A 23,203-nucleotide genomic window follows, 5' to 3' on the forward strand; every position below is an offset into this window, starting at 1 on the left:
GAACACCATAGTAAGTTTACTAAGTTGATTGAAGCATTTCAAGGAAGGTAGCGATAAGATTAAAGGAATAAAGTGAGATAATTTAATAGCACACTAACCAGAATAAATTACAGTAATTGCCCACGAACATCTTGAGGAATATCAACTAAATTAAAGAATATGATTTCACGTAAAGGTTCATATATATAATATAAATTTATTAGTACATTCAAATCTATGCTTTCCTAATAAGTTATCTACGTTTTATTGTAATATATTTTTACACAAACACACACACATAACAATCTTCATATAACTCGTATTTAAAGTTGCTTGTCAATCATAATTAATACGTGTCCATTTACGTATATGCATACTAGTAGTAGAAATTTCAAAAATTTCAAAAAATCGTACGTTACTTTTACATTTTATGTTTAATTTTTTCGCGTAATAAAAAAACCAAAAAGAATTTATTTTATATCATTATATCAAGTGTTATTCTATACAGGTGTGTGTATATGATCTATCCCTATCTCCTATGTTTTGGAAACAGTTCAAAATTATGAGAAATCATGAAATGACCGAACATTTATTTTGCAATTTTTCATAATTGTTTCTGAAATATAGGGACAAACTTTATGGACATGCTGCACATCGATGGTATATATGTATATAATATTAAATTTATATCATTCTTCTTATTCTAATACAGATAATATGTTTCAAACATTACACTAATTTTGAGTGATCTTCCTGCATCTAAAATCGCCATGAAATTTCCGTAAGGTAGATTAGGCGTCATTGCATAAACCCGTAAAGATCCTTAACACGAATCAGGTTTTATCACGCAAGCAGGCGAAAGTGCAGATGGACGGCGAGAATTACATGGCGATAACACCACAGGGAATGCATTTTCGCGATGCTTTTACCGGCGCGAACCCGCCGGACATCGTTTGCGTGTACGCGACGCGCTTAGGTACATCTTACGACTCTCCTACGACACTAACGGCCCGTAGATAGCAGATGACGCTCTGGGGATGCACTAAGATGTTAATTTAGCTATTACTTATAACCTGACTACCGCCTCCGGGCTTGCATCCCAGAGAACCGTTCTCTGAGAGAAGTTGGATCACCCTGTTGGCCGTGTCGGCGCGGTAGTTACGAACGGACAAGCCGGAACTACCGGCAAACTCGTTGCCCGCTCGCTGCTTCCTCCCAGATACGATCGATTCTGGTTTACTGTGTCCATCAGTCGTCGGCCTTCCATCCTAATATCAGTTATATCGTGTATAACTACGGTGCACATATAAATCGAATAGAGTTTTACAATCGAGATGCGTGCTATCCATTCGCCTATTAGCCCTAATTGCACCCGGGTAATTTTGGAGAGATGTTTAAAATCGCATATTTCATGAATACATAAAAAAAAGTATGAGTATCTAGCGAATAAACATTATGCAAAAAAAGGAATACATTATTTTTATACTGCACGACATTTTGCTAAATGTAAAAATATACTCATAGAAATGGTAGATAGAGAAAGATCTTCAATATTAGCATACCATTTTATTTTTAGAAGATATTTTTTAAACAAAGCTAAAAATAAAACTTTAAAAAATTTTTTAAATAAAAGCAATTTAAGGACTAAAAATTAAATAAAATTATTTAAGAAATAGACAATTTATTTGAAATAAAATTATATTATGAAAAGAACAGGCTATACATCTATGATTTGTTTTTAGTAAGAGAAAGATATTCTCTACAATAGAGTTTTATATTTTACACTGCATTATAAGACAAATATAAACGAAACAGTAGTTTTAAGAAGTTATAAATGTGTAAAATAATCTTCCTCTTTAAATTATCGTATTCCAATATTATAAAAAAAATTTGGTTGTTTGTACATGCACACATACAGATATCTGTTACTCTGGAAACCAATCTTGTACCTGTCGATTTGAAGGGAGGCGAGTGTGAGAATCATCTTGACAGAATAGACATGTAACCGATATGATATAGTGCATGTGACATTAACGAGTGCCATCGCGAAAAGTACAGCAGAGTGCTGATATCCGCGATATAGTCAAGTATCGAAGTTTTCTCTCCATTTTCGCACGCTGGCAAAGTCGGTGTTATACTGACTGTTTTATAGACGTTTAACGTGACACTCCATCTTTCGCCGTTGATTTCATCGGTGATTCGCTTGTGTACGTTTTTTTTTTATTTCAAAGAAAAAAATAATTGTTTTACAGACGTTTGACGTAATTTGTCGTTTCACTTTACTGAGGTTGTTAAATGCTGACTATTGCACAGTCTTAATCTTCTCTCGTGACATTAAAAGGATTGCCCGTAGAAATGTGCCTGAAATTCAGCGGACGGTGCAACCGCCATACCTTACACGCGCTAACGTTCTCGAGAGTTTTAGGATTTCACGAAATGGATATTGCAATCATATTTTACAACGAATTACTTTGATACGATTAATCATGAGACGTGTGTGGGCATGCGAGAAAACGAATTAAATTATGAACGCATTAGCAAATGAGATCCTATTATCATAGAATATGTGCAAAATTACAAAGATTAACGTTCTACAAATGCAAAATTGCAATGAGCTGTTAGAATTAGTTATCACAAAATTCCGTTTGGTTACATTACTTTGCGAGATTGAAACTTATATCTTCATATATTTTCCGTATTTTCCGAGATATAGGGGAAATTTTAATAGCGGTAAATTTTGATAAACTAACGATGTATGAGTATTTATCGTACATTACATGTATACTGATCCTAGAGTTTTTGTTGTTTTTATATTTATGCCTATGTAAGTAATTTTTTTCAAATTTTGGTTGGGATCTCTCCCCAGAGAAAATAAGGATTCTCCGAGTTCTACCGTAAAAATGATTTGCGATAACTTCGTTTAAGTGACCTAATATAGTTGAAAGAAGTAATCACGCGCTAGCGATCGCGTGACGAATATAAAGTTTCTCTCGTAAATCTTAACTTCTCGTAAAACGATCAAGTAGCCGCGGCAATAGATGCAGGTCATAACAAAGAGATTACCAGGCATCCAACTATGCGGAAACGTCCTTCCCCGTTCTATCTATCAGCCGATCGAAGGTCGATAAACCATGGTCAATCCTTAGGTTCGACACCACAGGGCGATAAAGAATCCCGTGCTAGCTAGTTGGTACAAGAAGGCACAAACGGTGCAAACAGAGAGAGAGAGAGAGAGAGAGAGAGAGACAAAAGCGGCAGGTGAGACAAACCATGACAAAGAAGAGAGAACAAAGAAGAGTGAGAGAGAAAGAGAGAATAGTCGTTGAGCACCGGTGGTACTGATCGGCGGCAACGAGAGATCAGCAAGGGAAGCCGGGAGACGACCTGAGAGTAGGTGGGAAATGAGACTCATCTGCATCCGGTAACATTGTTCCCACCATTCACCACTCGCAGGAAACTTTCCCAGTCGTGATGCGCACGACCCTCGGATGATGGGATGGGGCCGCCGATTTCAAAGCAGGTGAAGACAGGAAATGAATCTAGAGCCGCTGTTCAGGAAGCCGCGAAAACCGTTTCCGATAATTGCCCCGGAATTGTCGAAAATTCCCCGCCCGCGGTTCAGTTGGTTTGTCAGGATGTAATTCGAATTATGTACTGACATATAACAATAGTATTGAAGTTGTCTGCCTGAATAAATTAACAACACACTTTTATTATTTGCTAAATAATAATATACTAATTTAATTCTGCATCATTATAACTAATAAAGTTTACATATTTTTTAATTATGATTATATCACAATTTTTTAATATAATATTATATTTTCATACATTTTCTGTTATCTCGTGTACTCTATTGTCTTTTATCAATGATTTATTTACATATCGATATTATGTCGAGAAGCATGAAAGAGCCGGAGGAAGACAATATAAAAGATCCAAAGAGGGAAATGAAAAAAAATAAGAAGACGCCGAGAAAGCTACTTCATTGTCCTTCTTTCTCGTCCCACGTGGGCCTTTTGGATTAATCGCGGCACGTCTCGAATGTCGTTCTTACGGGATATTCTCTTTCCTACTCCGAAGACACTTTCTTCGTCGTAGCGTTACAAATGACATGGTTTTTAAAGCGTCCGCCGCCGAGACGCTTAACAAATGTTCGAGGATCGTCGGCTCTTTTAAAAGGCAGGGGCTTTTGCAGGGGATCTTGCCTTCTCTGTGTCCCCTTTCCAAATCTCCTCCGTTAATCGAACCTGCACCGGTTCCAACGTTATTAATCGGTTTGTTATCGTTGCGAAGGTCTCGCGTCAGAAGAAAAATTCTGCTGAATGATCACTGTCGAACCACGGCTATGGTTCTCAAAGAGATTAATGTATCAGATCTATGTACGTTTTTCTTGTCTAAAAAGTGATAGGGTCCTGTCTCTTAAAGAGAGCGAAAGCTTTTAATTCTTTAAGTTGTAGAAAACTAGAAAGAGGAAGACGTTGAAAAATTTTTGACAAAATCACTATAAAAAGTATTTTTAATAATATTTTCGTTACATTAATAGAAGCCATTAAAAACGATACTAGTTGCGATTTATCAATCAAATATGCACAAGGAGTGAATTTGCTTGATACGATATATCCCGTAGTTAGCATATTGCGGAACATTATACATATTGTTTCCATCAACGAGATAAATCATACTAACAGCGTCGTATATGGTAGTACCAAGTTTATCCTAGCTTTAACTAAATCTAAAGTCCGCAAGAGCGCATCTAGCATTTCACTATACTAATGCAAATAATATAAACATCGAACATTTGCAACGCAAATATTATTACAGAACTTGCTTTGGTTGATATATTATCGGTTGATATAATATTCATTAATTAACATTTCATGTTCAATGCTATCTATTCAATATATTATTATATTATTATTATATTGATTCTAATGCGATTGAATTGTTAAGTATTCACAGTATAATTGAATAGTTCTTGAAATATATATACCAACGTATAGTTAATTAATTGTGTAAATTTGATACAGATTCACGCTGAAATTATTCCTAAACGATACTAACGTTGCGTTGTAATTGAGCATTTAACAAGTAACATTAATGCCTACATCTCTTAATTGCAATATTTCCACGAAGTATGCGTATAACAACTTTTAGAAAGTGCTGAGAAATAAGATTGATATCTTGCATCTTTTGTAATAAAATAGCGCGCAAAATGGTCTAATTCCAGATGTTAAATACCTTTCACAATGCGTGGCTCCGGTTACGAGTAGAATTTCGTAATTTCGTGATGCAGGAGGAAAGTGCTTGCGCCGGACCTTACTTGAGGTTACGCGAATCTGTTTGTGCAAGGTGCTAGAGAAAGGGGTGCTCTCCGCCCCTCATTCGTCTCGAATTCTATGCGAAGGTTTGCGTACAATACCATCTCGCCTGGAATGCTTTCCCTTGGGATTATAGAAACGTCATTTTCAAGCAAGCACCGGCCGACAAAGTGCATCAGCTTGAATTGCGCGATTTTGGCGCTGCATTCTAATAAGAAATAACATATAATTTTGTAAATTTATCCGTTAAATTTTGGTTAAACAACAATTTGCAGTAGCATTCGAGTGGCTTGCATCTGCAACTCTTTCTAAAAATGGAATTAAAACGCACCATTTATTGTTCTTTATCTCAAGAAATGTTTATATTTCAATTTATTGATATCATGCAAACACGCACATTTATACATCTTTCTTATTAAATACATCCTGCTTTAGTATATGAGCCGTACTTATACAAGTGCGACTTCGTTTTATTAGGTAATGATCCATCCACTTTATTCGCTCGAAGCTTTCACAGCTGATATCGCTTTGCTCAATGTGCAATACACCTAATTTCCACATCACATTATACATACAGTCTTCAGATATCATTATTTAATCTTACCGTATTTAACTTATTTGATGTATATACTTTAGCATCCAAATTAATTGATAAAGTTACAAAGATTTTGATACACGTATAATAGATTTTCTGTTAGTCCAGGTATATGATTTGGAATACTGATGATCTGATTGAGATGTAAGTGATAATATTGATATGCTAACTCCCGTCTCCTCTCTCTCTTTCCCTATAATGGAAGCATAGGGTTGTGTGCTTATTGGGTGTACTTGTGCGTACATTTAAATATTTATCATCCACTTATATCTATTTCCGTTCAACTAATCGAATATATCAAATATTTACAATTATATAATTATGCACGCCGGGGTAATGAGCGGAATGCGTGTATTTCCGAAATTAGAAGCGCAATGTATATAATTCCACTCGTGTCGGACATTCGTGGCATAATTACCGCAGATTTCCGGTTATGCCGAAGATGAGCCGATCCTTGTAAATGAGCGCTCTCACCACATCGCGATCGAAAATTCACTAGGAATCAATCCGAATCTTTTTCCCTCTTCTAACTTTTGCCCTGCTTGCCTCCCTCTCTCATTTCCTTTAGCACTCACTCTTTGCCTCCTTCTCCCTCTCGCGTTTCCATCCACTCAGCTTTTCTCTCTATCTACGCTTTCTATCGTTTTTTGCATCGCACATCCGCAGGCGTCTGTCCACTATCGTAAATATTGGATATCCATTATGAAATATTGGATGATATCGGATATTCGACGTGCGGCCGATATAGTCCGTAGCCAATACGTACTCGCATTTCTGGCAGTACCGACATCGGACTCGCGCCAGGGAGGGAGAGGCGGAGGGAGAAATTGCTTTGCCTGTGGTAGCATCTTCGATAATTAATATGCCTTGTTGGAATTCGCATTTGACAGAAAAATAACGAGTGACTGGGTAGAAGCGGCGTTATTAGCGGCAGTGAAACCGCAATACGAATACTGTGGTGGAAGCGGAATTAATATCAGCGCGAGTAACTGACTAGTTTAAATAGATGTGCTTGCTTCATCAATGCTACAAACTAAAAATGCGCTCGATTTGTCACAAAAGATAAATATATTTTTTCTTATGCCGTCATACTGATTCGGAGCGAATGTTGATGAGTATAAATCATGCAAGATTGTCACAGTATAATTCCGCTTGAAAGATATATTTTATTTCCATATTCCATGTTATTTCAAAAAATTGTAAAACGTAGCATTTGCGTTCAAAACTATCGGTTGAAAATTATATCGTATCAATATTAGTCTAATCTTAATATTATATGTATATATGCTGATCCAACTAAAATAGATATTTAACTTGTAATACATGATTTTAATGTATTGATATACATTATACACAGGGGAGACAGCAAGGCTTTCCTCTGTTATTATTAGTAATATAATTAACTGTACAGTATCAGCATTAGTAACAAATAATGCAGACGCATTATTATATATAATGAATATAATAAATATTATAGGAGAAATTCGTTGAAATTATAAATTTCCAACCGTGGAAACTGTAATTATTCTGTTATATCTAAATATTATTAAACATGTCACATTTTCATAACAGAAGGAGACTTGTCATCTGTTTCTGTAAACGTTAATTCATACCGGTATGTGGTATCCGACGTGTGCATCCATCCTGTTGTTGCGTGTCCATCTCCGTTCTGTGTACACAATGCGACATACCTACTTACAAATCGGTCAGGTTTTCGTTTCACGTGTTTCATTTCCGAAAGCATATGCACGCAACGTAACAGTCGGCTCCGCGTGGGATTGAAAGATGCAACGTTTGTCCACATACAATTCACGCGTATTGTGCGTGTATGCGTACGTATGTGTATGTAATGCGTAGATGCATCGACAGGCCGAATCGAGAGGGTGTACAATGCGATTGAGTCCGCAAGGACCATACACGGCGGAAGAGAGCAGAAGGATGTAGAGCTGTGTGTGCGCGATGGACATTGATGGTGGAACATTTCACTGTGCAACAATGCTTTGTGGCAACAATGCGCAAACAAATGATTCCGTTGTAGCTGTTGTAATTACTGATGGCGTATGTTGGGCATTCCCTCTCTCCGTTTCTCTCCTCGCTTTCCTCTTGACCGCATAGTCGGTCCTTCTCCTTCCCTCTTGTCCCACTTTGATTGCTAAATCAACGCATTTCCGATGAATGCCGATTGATCCAACATGATTCCCTTTAGTGACGTACTTCTTGACGGCGATTGAAACTTTGCGAAAAGAACGCGCAAGCGGCACTTGAATGCATCTAATTTCGAAGCCTTTCGTCCGCTATAATGGAAGAAGCCATATGACTGTTCAATCATGAATCGCAACCTATACTCTCTATCCAGAACCAGATTTTTATATGTTAAAGCTGAATAAAATATCGTACTAACCACAGTCTTATTGTAGCTTATTAACATTATAATATACTTGAAAAGTTAAAATCTATATATTTTAGATAAATCTTTCCTTTTATAAATAATTCAATATAAATATATATTGTGACAGAGAAGGTAATCAATGTCAAACAATTTCTTCTTCCCTGTATGAATTTTAAATATTCATATACGTCATTCTTCCACGAGTTGATTGAACCTCTTTGTATTCTTACTTATAAAAACATTAAACGTTGTGAAACTGTCGCAGATGTTAACATAGTAGATGCATCCCAATTTCACAGACGCGCCACTGTTTGTTCCACCGCGCAAGATGTACGGCATCATATTTGTTTTTTGAATAAAGGAATTCTGTTGTGATCCAGAAATTCACGAGACATGCATACGTAATTCTTTCGGTATGCGAGACTCTCTTGTTTCTCGTCGTCGACAATATTTCAAGAGCAAAGCTGCTTCCATGAAGTTGAAACTTTATCTCCACGACGGCAGCTCTCCTACACGGCCAATGCATTATGTTTGTTCGTAAGATGGTCGTTATTTGCCTCTCGAATAATTAAGATATGCTTCACTTTATATATATATATATATATATATATATATATATATATATATATGTGTGTGTGTGTGTAGGTATAAATTTATTACGCTTAATTTGAAAACAGATAAAAGAAACAATTTATATAATCGCTTTTTATACTTTTTAAAAAATTATAAACGAAAATCAATTTTATTTATTCTTAATTAGTAGCTTAGATCTGAATTATAAATTAGATTTTATATCCTATACGTTATATTAATAGTAATGCACGATCTAATAATAAGTCTTTAATTTGTAAATTATTCATATTAAAATACAAAAAAATTCTATTTTGGGTAAAATTACTACAAAATTTAAAATGTCATATTAATTATGCTTTTTTTTCGTTGGTTTACAGAGAATTCCGACAGATACTCTACTACCCATCCGTACGATCTTCCAATCGTAAACGGCAACTTCCGATTCGCATGCCAGATAGGAGGCAATTGGCTGAAGGGTGGCAGAGCTTACAGGGATACAACTGGTAAGAGATAGTTTAATAACGCGCGCGGGCAGCGTAGCGACGTCAGGAGGGTGCACACGTGCAACTATCGTCAGCATACGTGCACGTGTATACGCGGCACCAGCACGTTCCACCGTCGAGTATCGTGGACAAGAAGGGTGCCGTAGGGTAGTTTGGAGGGGGGGAGAGGAGAGGCGGATACGTAGACGTAACTACGATGCCTGACATCGGGCAATATTGAAGCAATAATCTTGGCCCTCCTTGCCTCCCGCCTTCACCTCCGCCCTCGTCAGGGTCTTGCCACGTTAGTGCACTTTGGTACACGAAGATATTAAACTTACGTGCTTCCTATGTGTACGTGCGAGAGAAGGGGTACATGCGTCGACGCTCCCCTCGGAGTCGACTTGCCTCGTCTCGGCTTGCCTCGTCAAATGATCTCGTGAAAGGGTATCAACTCCTCACGTCATTGTTTCTGGAATAAATGAATAGCAAAGTTATATTCTCTCGAAGAAAATACTTGCCGACACATCGCAGATGTGACATGTATTAATTTCTTACGAGGTACTTGTATATAAAATGTAGAATTCCCTTTGCATAAATACTTCAATATTAAGACAATTCAATAATTGGAAAAATAAAAAATAAAATTGTTATTGGAGATGACATTTTCTTGAAAAAAAAAAAAAGACGTGTATAGCGTTGGCGTGTTCTATATTTTTTTTCTAAAAACGTTATCTAAATGGATTCTGGGACGAAATAGCACCACGTTCGCCACACTCGCTAGCCCGGTTAGACGCTCGCAAAGCGCGCTTGTGTAAAGCCATGGCACTTGATTTCGGCGTTAAGCGCCTCTCGGTGTTAACAGGGACTGATACAAGACGACGCGCCGGTGCTGTTCGCACGCCGTTCCTAGACACCGCCCGTGTATATAAACTTTACACGGGAGAAAATAATTTACCAATCATGCTGATGTATTCAAATGAGATTCAAATTCCCTTCAATATTCAGCGCGCGCTGTTTTACTTTCAAAACGATAAGCTTCTCTCACTGTTGGCGGCTGTTATCGCTCGATATGCGTCCTACATGCTCCGCTCCACCTTCTATTATTCATTTTCCTTTGTGCCCCGACCTTCTTGCGCCAACGCGTTCGCCAAACGCCGTTCTTCTCACGCCGTTATATCGAGCTACCACCGGCGGCAAGTTTCTTCGTTTGAAAACTCGATACAATGGCACGTCGCGCCCCGCCCGCCGCGCCACGGCGCGCTTCGTATTGCCGCTTATGAAATAAATCAGGCGGCCCATATCGCATTTTGCCCAAGTTTCAAATGTGCATCGTGGCGCGCGACACTTTATGATATTGCCTCTCTCCACTGACTGTATAAATTTTCCAAACTGTCATCATTTTCGAAAATTGTGCCGCGCAATTCCATTCAGGGTACTCGTGTCATGAAAATTATACTTTTATGACATAATTCGCCGTTAATTGTTTCGGTGATTTGCCCGCGTGTACAGCAAATTGGTCTTCCATGTAACACGTGCGCGAAACACAGAACCGAAATGCATCTCCCTTCCCTCTTCCACGCGCGCGAAAGCAAATTTCGGACGGAATGGATTGTAGGAACGCACAGACGATTGATTTTCCCCTGGTGCCCCGAAAACATGTTATCTCGCGCAAAATGGCATGTAGATCTCTTCGTTCGGGAGAATACCACTGGATAGCCCGGACCGTAATGATCTTCGGCTTGGAGCCGACTGAAAATTCACGACATCGATATTCGCGATTTTGCATACGGAATCAGGTGCATTTGGCCAAGGCGCAAAGCTCTTCTCTCGTAAAAATGAGGAGGAAGAGGAGGGGAGGGGAGACCACGATGGGACGTATGCCGAACGCGAGGTGAAGGAAATCGGCAACGATTCTCGCAGAATTATTCGCGAGCGGCGGCAACCGCGCGAGCGGGAACCGAAAATTGCGCTCCGCGTGTGGTACAACCGTTCTCGAACGATTCCCCGACGAGTGTTATCTTTATATGGTGCAAGTCGCGAACGCCAAATACCACCTATACCTTAGGAAACGTGGTTTCGGAACCTCCGTCGGGTTTAGCAACTTTATTTCGACCTTAAATTCCCGACCTACTTGGCCAACGCGCCTGTGTACGCCGGTTTAGCATCCCAACTGCAAGGGAATTTCCATCCCGCCAGACGCGACGATGCGCACGGAAATACGAAGGCAGCCACTTGTTCGCCTCGGCGGAACAACTAATCACCAAAAACCTACACGGGGGATATTTCGCGAACGATACTGCGAACCAAGAACGAAAGAAACGAGATAAATTTTCATTCGTACGTGCGTTCTCGTTCGAAAAATGTTTTCCGCTGCGGAAAACTGCGGTCAATGTCGCTTCTACGATTGATGGGGGAAGAAAGTTTCCGCGAAGTTTCCACGTTACGTATGAAGTGTAATTACGTGATTTTACGAGTACGTGTATTTTCAATGAGAGTAAAAACGATGATTATCGTTGGTAATGTTTGTCGTAATGAAATTGCTCGCGATACGTCTGAACATAGGAGGTTATAGATTTAATCTTGTCTCGTGTCGATGCACCGCGAATAAATCGCACGTTGAATTTGTCGAAACAAATGGTTCTTCCGGTCAATGGAATATCGATCCTTCTTTTTTTGCCGTCAGCCTCGCCGGCAGGCGCGATATCAATTTCTATTATCATTTCGCGTCCCGTACAGTCGCGCAACTCGATTACTCGAGTAGGGAATTCTGGCGGGCTGGAACTCAGCGAACCGCATGACCCACATGCGAGGAAAGGATTTCAGGAATGTGTGAGTGATCACCGTGTGCCGGAGGAATATATTGGAAGTGACTACCTTGATTTCTCCTGGATGTCACGAAGATTACCCTATCTGCTTTCGTGAACCGTCGAATTTCTCTCAAGACAATTCGCCAAATAAAATCCAATCTTGTCGACGCGCGCGGCCATGACCGTGTAGGACATGAATAAAACACGAGAGCGCATAAAATCTAGAAGACAATAGCGATGCAAGCACGCGCACGACGTGAAATAAGTTTTTGATTTGCAAGCTCCAGGGACTTCAAAATGCGGTGCAATCAATTGTTAGTTTTAATACCATAATTCCAGTGGGAAAAAGAGAAAAGGTGACAGTAATATAATATAAAACAATAGAAAAAACTAAAAATTTATAAATATTTATAAATATAAAAGAATTAAAAATACAGACAATATCTGTAAATATTTAATATAGTTTCATATAGACTAAAAGAAAGAATAAAGAAAAAAGAAGTTAATATTATATAGCAATTACATAATGATTAATATAACGGTTAATATAAAAATAAATTAAATTGATATCTTCTGTAAAGATAATTTTTATTTGAACTTTATCGGATAATTTTAATATGTATTATTAACCTGCTTTATAAATAAAGCAATTTAATTACTCGCTTCAAAACTGGCAAGTGCGCGTTGAAAAAGTATAAAAAATGACTTTATGAATTATTATCATCGTTATAATATATAATATAAAATCGAGATAGATACGATTTTTTATGCATCATTGGATTCGATTTTCCGCTTGTTTCAACTTTGCTTGTTTGATATATCGGGTAAAATATCTATTTGCCGATCAATTTCTACCCTCGTTCTCTCTCTATCGCAATTGTATCGTGTTTGCGATTGAACGCAGAATTGAACGCAGACTAGGACATAAAAGGCAATTGGAATAGCGGGGGAAGTTTTGGGGGTTAGAGAAAGAAGAGGTCGCTGTCGAGGAGGTTGAGAATTTGACGGTAAATCCTTTTGATTTACGTTTGTTTTTTTTTTATAGAAGATGGATGGAAGTTGGGCGCGAAAAGAAGTTGAATTCGCGACAAAATCCTGAGGGCTTTGAGATACCCGATGATAATCTAGTCACATGTAAGCGTAAAGTTGTCAAAAAAGGGCGAGAAGAAGAAACAATAGGCAGATTCGTGAAAGGCGCGAGACGGTGAAAAGAATTGTCTTTATTTTCTCGCTGCGGTGTAAAGAACACTTCTTTTCGCGAGTTAAAAAGGTCTGATTAGGACGAATCAGATCAAATCAGAGATTCTCGATTTACAAAGTCGCACTTGGGGACTTTAAACGCAATTCAGCTCGTCGACGGAATTCTCATCTCACACCGATGGACCTTTCGTTCCCCTCGCTGCCAGTCAGGCAACCGCTGAAACGCACTTCAAGAGATGCAAACGGGTTGAAAGATGGCCGACTGTCGCACGACACCGGGGAGGACAGGATGCACCCTGGTATACGAACCAGAAGTTCATAGAACTTTCGGTGCATTGTTGTGGCGGGCACGACGTCGAACTTGGCTGTAGTTCCGTAAAAGAGAGATGCCTCAAGGGAGTAGCGGGCAGTGGCGCGAGGGGGTAGTCCTGGGTGAGAACGAAGGGGAACGAGAAAGCGCGGCGGCGCCGCGCCGCGCCGGTACCTATACAATACGCGTGCAGACGCGTCGTTGTCGTCGGTACGCGAGCGTCGCGTAAGGATACGAAATTGACGGAAACTTTCGTACTTTCGCCCGGTCGAAAACAAAGGACGCCGGCGTGCGTATGAAAAGCGCTGTCCGATCACGATAAACCACCGTCGCGGTAAGGTGATTTATCGATTTATTTTCTTCGTGCTATCGAACGATTGAAATTCAGTGCAGCTCTTACGCCGCGGGGCTTATTGTACGTCTTTCCTATGTGATATCGATCCGCCGGGCACGGCGTCGAGACAGTCGACGGCGACGACGTTAACAAACTGCATCGAAGTTGCACCGTGCAAGATGATACCGTAGGTTCGGCGCGCGCGTTCCTTTCCGTTCGAAAAGATAAATCGTTTTAAAGGAGCGACCGAGCGCGTTTTGACACGCGCGGTAGATTGAAATCGGCCCGTGGATCGCACAACGGTGTAATTATAATTTTATGCATCGGCGTAAAATTAAATCAGCTTAAACCGAATGAAAACACGATACCGGCGCCATGGGAAAATAATTGTTCCGGAATCGCTGGGTTACGCCAACGGGCGTATACATCGGGGGGGGGGGGGGGGGGGGGGGTGCGCGTTATTTCTAATAATCTGTCGCGACATTAATATTCATAGCGCGAAAATTCGTATATCCCGCATTTTCTGTAACAACGTCACTTGTAAATTACACGTAAGCATCGGAAATTTAATATCAGCGGACGGCCGACTGTACCGTAGATATTAATTGCTGGACGTATCGCAACTGCGACACCCGTGCGCAAGCCGTAAAAACGTACGTTTGATCTAATTTAATGTAACGTTTAATTTAATCAGGTCATTTCGCATTATCGAATCTCTCGTCGGTTATTTATGACATGCGACATTTTGTCTATATCCCCTCATATGACATTTTGTCATCTGGATAAATATATCCCAACGCTTGATTTATTATTTTAACAACAAGGTTTATAGAAATTGGTGAAAATATTTTTTTACTGATTCTTTAAATATAATTACAAATTCTTTATAGCATGACATTTATAGTGACAGGCTTTTCATTAATCAAATAAGAATATGTAATTATTATAAATCTATGTAAAAGATTTCTTCTAATTTTTCACCGGCACAATACGTATAATATACGAATAAGAATAAAAGCTTTCTTTGCGAAGGCAGGAAAGTCCATTATGTGTCGTCTTCGGATTACAATCTTTAAAAGGGTTGTTGCAGGAATAATACAACAAAGAACGATATGATTAAAGTAGGAAGGAGGTGAGTTATTATAGAATCGAAATTCTTCCGTGGCGAACGAACGAGCATTAGGAATTATATAAAAAAGAGAAGAACGTGCTATTGCGGTCCCCGCGTTTACTTCTTGTATTGTAATAATTTCATCAATAATGATACAGTTATTAATTACATGTTACGTTATGTCTACTAGTAATATGTATCACTGAATCACCAGTTTCTTAGCGTTCGTGAAGAATGAAAAGGAAATTCTAATTAGACGATACATGCACGAGCCACGCACGTCGTCCTGTTTTGCCTCTTTCTTTCTCTCGGGCTCGTTCCGAAACTGCGTTTCTCGTCTCGGTTTCTTACATTTCGTTAACTATGCTACTATTTATTCTACGCGGACTTCCTTTCGCGCGGTTAGTTACGCCACGCGTCTCATTAATTAATTTTTGTCCGAAACAAAACCGCGATGCGACGTGACGCGGCACCATTAATATTCCCTGTCGTTGCACAGGCAGCTCACAATTTCACCGGATCGAGTTTCCCGAGATCCGACTAATTAGCGATAAAAATTCGGAAACGGGTTGGTTTTAACGCGACCGATCCGATCGTGCGCAGCGGGCATCGATAATTTATTCATCAACAAATGCACGCGCGCTCGTCAATCGGTAGACGGATAACTCGTCAATCGAATGCACCGCTGCTGAATGATCGTTCTCAATTACTTGGCAAGTGTGTGCTGTATTATAATACGCGCGTGGATTGTTACGCAATCCGACAGATTCCATTTTGCGAGTATTCCATATTACCAGAACTTTATTTCCTTCGGTAAAATTTTTAATTAAGTGGATTGCTAACAGAAGGTTGTAAATGCCAGTCGAAATATAAAACTCTGCTCGAAAAATTTCAGGATAACGTGTCGAGGACACGTTCGCAAATTATATCGTTACGTTAACGTTTTAGCATAATGCATATTTCATACAAATGATAGTCATACGCATGGGGGTTGATATTAAACTGTAATCATTTTTCAAAACGCCTCCTATCTGGCGCGTGGTTATTTGTCACTGTCAATCGATTTCTCTTCACATTTTCTCGTAGATTACGTAAAATAATAAGTGAATCTAGTCATATTGTCACCAGTCATCTCGCTACCGGGCTCGAAATTACGAGTATCCTTTGAATTTGCAATAACGAGCGCAAAATTGGTACCAAAATGGTTTTTTAAATTCAACGTTCGCCCGTCCCGCCTCATTATCCTTCCTTTACAGCCAGCTGTCAGTTCCAGATGATCTGCTTCATTAAATCTTTCATTTTTCATCGGATGTGCTTCGCGAACGCGAAAAGCGCAGCGCAAAACTCTGATGTGGCCTCACGTCCACACGGAAATGACGAGACATCCGCGATCTAGCTTTATCGCGATATCGTGACTCGTAATGAGGGTTGTCACTCAAGGGCGGACGGACGAAAGGATGACGTACGAAAAAGGGGAACAGTCTTTCGTAGTCCTCCCCTCACTCGTCTTGAGAAAGAGAGAGAGAGAGAGAGAGAGAGAGAGAGAGAGAGAGAGAGAGAGAGAGAGAGAGAGAGAGAGAGCGCATTTCACATTCAGCGGTTTTACGTTTTATTACGTTCCCCCGGAAGAGGACCCAAATGGCTTCTCCTTCACTGCCGCGGATGCGCCTACAAAATTAACCCGAATAAAATTCCGTATAAAATCCGAACAAATACACCTAAAAAGCAATGTTAATTTGTAGCATGATGATTTGTCAAGTTAAATTTTACATTGTGTTTATGTGCCACTTTGTGGGCAATAAACTTCGTTTATATTTGCTGCCCTCTTAACGAGTTACATTCGGGCGACAATGATTGGTTAATGTCAGTGGAATGAGCATCAGTTTAATTTTCCTATGCCTGATCGCAGCGACATTGATCGATTGCGATAATTAGTCGCCATATTTCCCATAACGTGAGACGAAATGAGCTCATTCGCGCGATTGATGTCGAAATGTAAAATAACGCGTAAATCAGGCTAGGATGAATTATTGCCGAGAATTTTTATCTAAACTATTACAGTTGATGATTAATAAAAATATTTATTAAATTATATCACATTGTCTTCTTGATAGCAATTAAACACTCTTTTCAAACGGTCCTCTATTGAAAGAATACTTTAAATAATAAATAATATTTGGAGTAGAGTGAAAAAATCCAAAAGTCGAAACAAATTTACATTTGCATAATGTCTCGTGACTCTTGATTAACGTAATCACTACTTTTTCCACACCGTTCCTTCTCTTTCTACGTCTGTCAAAGTGATTCCGATTCTACGTTCCGTCTAGGACTATATGTCGATAGTTCCAACACGGTCAAACCAGTTTCAAACTACGAGAAAACTGTGCAGTATTTCATTTTGGTACTGCTCAAGAAAATTTCGTAATGCGCAAACTCCTGACAGTTACAAACTGGTTTGGAAATGTGTGGGAACAAAGCCCTAAAATTTTCAGGTTTCCTTTATTTTTTCTGAGAAAATATATGATCGCCGTAAGTATGAACAATCACATTTTAACGCAAAAGATTTATTATCCAAATACGTAATATATTTCGACCTTTATTTTATATTACAGGTTTTCTTTACATTTTCTCAAAAAATAAAATTCTCGCGTATGAAAAATCCAATCTTCGTCAACGTGTTCGTTATCGTCCTTTTAACGTTCTCGTTGCTGTGTATATCCAGCATGTTACCATCGTATTTATGCAAGGCATTCAAAGCGAGACGAATGCATGCGACGAACGACACGTCGCTCGGGCGCGAAATGCAACGCCGCGTTCGTTCGTCCGTCCGTCGATCCCGCTTTTTTTATTTCCCCGCACGCTATGTCGCGTTTCAAGTAGAGTTGTGTCGCACGGTATTTAAACAGCGACTTCTAATGGCGAGCACACACATTCGACGCATATCAGCTAGACCGCGTGCTATTTACAAAACTCGCGCTATCGAACGAGTTCTTTCCGCGACAAGTCCATAGTGGAAAAATTCAGTACCGGGAAAATTGTGGGAAAAAATCACAAACGGTGACAAAGTAAACGTCATTAGTTCCGGCGATTGTTATTAACGTTACATAGTTACGGGGATGACGGGCAAACATGGAACGGAAAAATTTTTCCGCTTAGAACGAGAAAGACTAGCACGAAATCGAGGAGTAACCGTAAGTGCCCCTATATTGGTTTTGCACACGCCGAATATCGACCACGACCTCCAATTTTTTTCTACAATCCCGAGATTTTCTCTTTTTTTGTACTTTGTTGTGTATGCACTCCCATAGTTAACTATATGCACTCGCATAGAATTTTACCTATACATACCGCTCTGTATTGGTTACTTCATTTCAAAGGACAAAAAATAGAAATTTCTAGATTTAAGGATCCTGAAATTATATACATCTGACTCATCTGGTTTGGATTCTTTATTTTTAAAATTTTATTTAATTTCTATATATAATTTCTATATATTCTAATAATCTATATTAATATCTTAATCACGTTAATTTAGCTTCTTAAGTGATAAATTATTCGATTGCAAGATATACGGATTTGCTCGAAAAAAGGAATTTTTAGCGTAATGTACGTGTCATATTGAAAGCCTTTTAAATCTTTTTTTAGAACCTTCATCTTCTTGTGAGACATTAATGTCAATAAAAATGCTTTCATGTATAAAGTTTAAAGATTAGGATGTATAAATAACACGATCTACATACAGGGCAACCTATCTTAAGGTATCCTATCCTATCTTAACGTGTTATCATATCTCTTAGTTTTGCAGGGTAATATCGAATAAAAAATATATTTAGACAAAAGTTATACGGTCTGAATGAGTACATATAAGATTAAATGGTAAAAAATATAAAATAATAATACAAAAAAATTCTATATAATTGCATTTTTAGAAATAATAATATAATTTAAAAAAATTGATTTTTTTGAAAATTAATTGTATTGTTGTACGTCTTTTAGATTACAATTTTTGCTTAACATATTTTTGATTTTTACTTTACTTTACAAAAATAAAAAGGGACAGTCTTGTTAGATAGAACATCCTGTTCTTTAAACATTCTAAGTCTTTAGATTCTATACATAGAAGCGTTTTTATTGACACTAATGTCTGGCAAGAAGATGAAAATTTCAAAAAGAGATTTAAGAGATCTCCGATATGGCACGCAATATCTATAGAGAGCGCTCAAAATTCTCTTTTTCGAACAAATCCGTACATCTTGCAACCGAATGATTTGTCGCTCGCTGAACGTTCAAGAAGCTTTAAATTGAAGTGGATAAGGTACTGAATTCTTTATCCATGAGTGTTCCATCGATGCTAAAGTAACGGCTTACGTGTATTGTGACAACCCGCCATTACTCTTCTTCGTACATCGTTCGCTGTTACGCCGAGTCTCTTTTATACGCTGCATTTCTCAAATACCCACGCAAGTAAGAACTCGAAGTAGGAATAGATAAATCATTGGCTACCACGCAGAGAGTCATCGTCGCTTTCTTTCTTTCTCTGCGGTAAGCTGTGAATAAATTCATGTCTTTAAAAATATGTCATCCTACTTATGGTAGAGCAAAAATTCAACCGTCTTTGTACGTCTATCGATGAGAATTTCACGCGATGTTCGAAACTCTCGAAGGCAATGAAAGGCAAATCCGATCACTCCAACAAACAAAACATTAAAGTTGCAACGCATTATACAATGAAAACTTGTGACAAACGTGCAAAAAATGAGTAAAAGTTTTCTAAAAGATCTAAAAGTTTCTATAACTACGCGAATTTAACAAATAAACCTGAAAGTGATTTTGTTAGATCACCGAAGTAATTATTTAAAACACTGCGATCTTGTCGATTTGTGCGAAATAAAGTCAATTAGAATTTCCCATTTTGGAATACGTCACCTCACCATAGAGAAATAAATATCCTTCTATATATTCTACACTTAAATTCCTGTATGGCGAACGTTACGAAATGACGTATTTTCAAATGAGAAATTCCGATCTCGCTTGACTTTATTTCGCACAAATCAACAAGATCGGAGTCATAAACAGAGTTAGAGACGAAGATGATGGTGTACATTGCGCGTATTATCGTTCCCGGAGGAAACCATCATTGCATCCTTCCTCGTTTATTCACGTTCTGACTGCGACATTTCGTTCTATTTCTGCTTTCTAGCGTTCGTTTAATTTTATTTTCGCCCGCATCATCAGGGGCTTTTTACATTTTTATATCGAGCCACCGACTTCTCAATTCGATGTTGTATTTACTAATTTAATATATAGCTAGCAGCAAAAAGTATGAAATTAAATTACTATACTTTTATTAAACGTAATTTTAATACGACGATACGTCTAAAGTAAATTTTTTTTCTCGACATACGTTCTCTTTGCGAAATATCTTCCATGTCAAAATACTTTTTCGTGATAAAATGGGAGATCGTAAAATGACGCTTATATGGTAAATAACCACAATTTAAAGCTTTGCGGAGTAAGGAAAATTTATGACACAGCGCGTTTTTTAAATCGATGTTCAGATAAGAAAGATTGCGGTGGTATAATTCTAGATGATTTTTCTTCGTAACGGTTTGGTCGGGACTTAATAACAACTCTGATAAATTATTCCACGGTAGTTGGGTACCGAGCTAATTACGCCACGGCAATTAGAAGGGGATGTATATTCGACCCTCGAGATCTCTTATAAGCTATCTTGTTTCAGTGCTCCTTCAGAGTAGAAAAATGTTTGGAAGATGAGGAAGAAAAAGTGACGTAAATGTTTACCTATGCCTAAGTTATATGTGATAACTTGAATGCAAGTATATAGCTCTACGAAAAAATTTGGCTTATGGAATCATTGTGCATCGACATATAGTCTATTAGTAATAATCATCACATATTCAGCGCAAATGTCAGCAATAGTCACATGTATCCGTTACATGACTATAAATACACCAAATTAATATTTATTTAAACGTTTTACAATATTGGCGTTCTACGCCGCGAGACAAATTTGCATGAAAAATAAATGCAAAAAGCGTTAACAGCCGTAACGTTGAGCGGCGGTTTTAATAATTGCATTATTAAAACCGCCATGTGCATTTGATGTAAACAGACCGCTTTTAAACATTCATTAGAATCGGATAGGACTATTAAAAAATTGATCCGCGTTGTTCAAAGGGTTATTGATCCCGTGGGTAAATGCTTAAACGCGGATGTGCCTGGAGTCTAAATTACATCGCATCACAAAGTCGATACACATAGCGAGACTCTCCTACGCATTTGTCCGTTATCGGCAGCCACTTTTAATTCAGCGGAATCCTACAATCGACGAAGTACTTTACTCCGAGATCGAAGCTATCTGTGGGAAGAGAAAAGGTTGGGGTGGGAGGATAGAGAGTAAACTCGTACGCCGTTACGAGCACGGCACTTGGTGCATTTTACGGTCGCTCTTTACGTCGGCCGTGGGATACTTTATTACACCTTCATTCTCCTTTTCGCCCTCCCTCCGATACTCTACGCTCATTCTCTTTCTCTCTTTCCTCCTCATTCGTTGTCTCTCCTGCCCACCGTTTCGATCTTCTCCAGCTCTTGATTGTATGCACATTTGCTCGACTTCGCCTAATCGCATTATGGTAATTTCGCTATCGCATTGCGCATCTTCCAGGCCAAGTAACACGGGTACGTATGTATATATTCGCAGTACTGCTTTAATACTCCTTATTATTGTCTGTATTTGGATATCTTGAAACAGCAATTTACGGTGGTATCAATTACACAAATGATGCGCTTTTAGGAAGATATGGTATAAAATTTTATATGATAATTAAATTTCAAAATGAGACCATTATTTTTACGAGACACATAATCTTTAGGTATGCTCATAATAACTCATGCTGTTTTAATTTTTTAGGAAAAGGGTTTATTACGTGTTTTTTATCGACAAATCTTGTATCGAAAGAATTTTTTCTTTTATAAAAAAATATCAATTTATTTATAACTTAAAGAGACTTTAGAAAAAATAAATATTACTGTAGATTAGAGACTTACATTGAGTATTCATTCTCTCTAGTTATGAAATTAAGAGATATTATATATATTTATACATTTGTTTTGTATAATAATTTGATAATAAATTGAAATTGTTTGAGATTAAATTTGTTGGACTCTTTCGAGGGAAAAGAACAGACATGTTGATCGATAAGAAGTAATAAGGAAGACTCATGCTCCTGCGTGCTGTTAGCGAATGAAATGCAATTTTTCTATGATATTATCACCGTAAATTCATCTTGACGGCTGCTTAACCCAGATTCCTTATAGTTTCTTGACGGCTATAAAATTCACGAGTATAAAGAAAGTGCATTGCTATCCTTATATAATGAAAAGCACGTGTGACAATATTCATTTCGATGCTGAGGCATCCAGGTGTTCGTACTCTCGGTAATATCGTAGCAACATAGCGACATGAATAACATTGTAAACTGCTACCGTGAATAATGTAACAACTCTCACGTTACAATTAAAACGTAAAACCCAGCGTAGAATTTATTACAAACGCGTGCGCAATTGTAAATCAGATTATTAAATAATTGCTTACCGCAAAAAGATTTGATCGCGCGCGCTGCATTACGGTAAAACATTTGAGTGCAACGTTTGCATGAATAAATAATCAAAAACAATAGTGACGTATCATAATCTCACGGCCACGCAATGCTTTGAACGGTCGTTGGCCTTCTGACCTCAAGAATATGTAATATATAATGTCTCTTCTTTCCTTTGTAAGAAAATTAATGGATGGGGCAATTTTACCGTAAACGGCGCTAGAGCTTTTCGCAAAATGTAAATACAGGGAACGAAAATTACACATACGTATATACTCTTGCGTGGTTATCGATTATCATGGTATGCCGCAGCCAGCGATGAGCATCAACATCGCCATAAATTTCCAGTACCAACGTATTGCTCTGCGTGCATCACTGGAATCCTAATATCGCGCGTGCATCCTTTGCGCGTTTCATATCACATTATGAAATAAGAGGAACTTGATAAAATCCACCGTATCCCGTAGGATTTAAGTATTT

At 38.3% G+C, this 23,203-nt stretch overlaps 1 protein-coding gene and 1 long non-coding RNA gene across 4 annotated transcripts in view; one reads left to right on the forward strand and one right to left on the reverse strand.

Moving 5' to 3' along the window:
• LOC105840233 (bifunctional heparan sulfate N-deacetylase/N-sulfotransferase) overlaps positions 1-23,203 on the reverse strand; it is a 266,600-nt gene that overhangs the window by 161,946 nt on the left and 81,451 nt on the right. For 2 of the 3 annotated variants that reach the window (XM_036283750.1, XM_036283751.1), the window contains one exon: positions 9,681-9,811. The gene's annotated coding sequence lies outside the window, so the exon portion shown is untranslated. Of the gene's footprint in view, positions 1-9,680; positions 9,812-19,472; positions 19,630-23,203 lie in introns of those variants that run through there. The other variant, XM_036283752.1, reaches the window with a different exon arrangement.
• The window catches only part of LOC105833411, a 110,371-nt gene that overhangs the window by 50,286 nt on the left and 36,882 nt on the right, over positions 1-23,203 (forward strand). The window contains exon 3 of the long non-coding RNA XR_004962423.1: positions 9,235-9,360. This is a non-coding gene — a long non-coding RNA (uncharacterized LOC105833411). The remainder of the gene's footprint in view (positions 1-9,234; positions 9,361-23,203) is intronic.

Source organism: Monomorium pharaonis, chromosome 3 (assembly GCF_013373865.1).
Source record: "Monomorium pharaonis isolate MP-MQ-018 chromosome 3, ASM1337386v2, whole genome shotgun sequence".
NCBI lineage: Eukaryota > Metazoa > Arthropoda > Insecta > Hymenoptera > Formicidae > Monomorium > Monomorium pharaonis.